The 1,518-nt window shown below is 45.9% G+C and overlaps 1 non-coding gene across 1 annotated transcript; it reads left to right on the forward strand.

Moving 5' to 3' along the window:
• The first annotated feature begins 1,031 nt into the window (after nucleotides 1–1,031).
• LOC112400607 (small nucleolar RNA U89) lies at nucleotides 1,032–1,317 on the forward strand. Its single transcript, XR_003003436.1, has one exon. It is a non-coding gene; the product is annotated as a small nucleolar RNA U89 (small nucleolar RNA).
• Nucleotides 1,318–1,518: the final 201 nt, after the last annotated feature.

Raw genomic sequence — 1,518 nt, forward strand, 5'->3', positions numbered from 1 at the left:
TATAAGGTAAGTAGTATTAACCCTGTTTTACAGGTTCCCCAGTTTTAGGGAGACTCAAGAGCTGATGGTTAAGCACTTTGGACCCAGACCGACCTGGGTCCACATACTGACTTCTTACCAAATATTCCAAACTGGAAAAAAGATGCTCTGTAACATGGGGGTAATCTGTAAAATAGGGATAATAATATCCACTTAAAAGGCTGTTGTTGGGCTTCCCTGGTGGCGCAGTGGTTGAGAGTCTGCCTGCCGATGCAGGGGACACGGGTTCGTGCCCCTGTCCGGGAAAATCCCACATGCCGCGGAGCGGCTGGGTCCGTGAGCCATGGCTGCTGAGCCTGAGTGTCCGGAGCCCATGCTCCACAACGGGAGAAGCCACAACAGTGACAGGCCCGCGTACCGCAAAAAAAAAAAAGGCTGTTGTCAAGCTTAAATCATATAACAGGTGAATCCACCTAATCCAATGCTTGCCGTATGGTAAATGGTACCTTATTACACTAAAGCCAAAAGAGATGTGGTAATCTGCTCGGAGACAGACATACCTAGTTATATGATAGAGCCATGATAGGAACTCAAGTCTGTGTGATTTCAAAACTCCACATTCTTTCCATTGTACCATTCTTGCAGGATACCTTAAATCTCAATCTTAAAGTATTTTTTCTAAGAGTCCAAAGTTCAGACTTTCCAGATTAGCATAATTGTTAATATATTGCTATTATAAATCTTATACAGGGACTTCCCTGGCGGCGCAGTGGTTAAGAAACCGCCTGCCAATGCAGGGGACACGGGTTCGAGCCATGGTCCGGGAAGATCCTACATGCCACAGAGCAACTAAGCCCATGCACCACAACTACTGAGCCTGCGCTCTAGAGCCTGTGAGCCACAACTACTGAATCCCGCACGCCTAGAGCCCATGCTCCGCAACAAGCCAAGCCACCACAATAAGAAGCCAAGAGAAAGCCTGCCTGCCCAGCAACGAAGACCCAACACAACCAAAAAAAAAAAAACTAACACATACTCATAAAAATATAAATCAACTTTATTATACCATACTGGATTAACTATTGTTTTATTTTTTTAATCTTTTTTCCATTTTTTTCACAATGCTATACAGCTCTGCTTTTAAATCTTCAAAATTTGTCTTACATCATGAAAATGTTCTCAGTATAAAACATAAAACCAGAAACATGGTTTTACAGGCCTTGCCTCAATTTCTGATGCTGCCTCCTGTTCCTGGCAGCTGCCCACAGGGAGGGTTCACAGGTAGGGACCAAAGTAGGGCTAAGCACGAGCCACCTTAATGCAACCTTGGATCTGAGAGCCCAGAGGATGGCTGGGGAGAGGGGGGTAGTAAGGGTGGGGTCAGGGATTGAGACTTGGTCTTGTTGAACCCACCGTGCTCACCTCGGAGAAGCACTGAGCAAGAACCCAGGCTACATCAAAACTGCACAAGATCTGGGCAGCAGAGAACATCTCCAAGACAATCGCCACGTCACAGAATCGTATCTATCTCACTGCTGA

This window comes from Neophocaena asiaeorientalis, unplaced genomic scaffold, assembly GCF_003031525.2.
Source record: "Neophocaena asiaeorientalis asiaeorientalis breed wild unplaced genomic scaffold, Neophocaena_asiaeorientalis_V1.1 scaffold1, whole genome shotgun sequence".
In the NCBI taxonomy this organism is placed as follows: domain Eukaryota; kingdom Metazoa; phylum Chordata; class Mammalia; order Artiodactyla; family Phocoenidae; genus Neophocaena; species Neophocaena asiaeorientalis.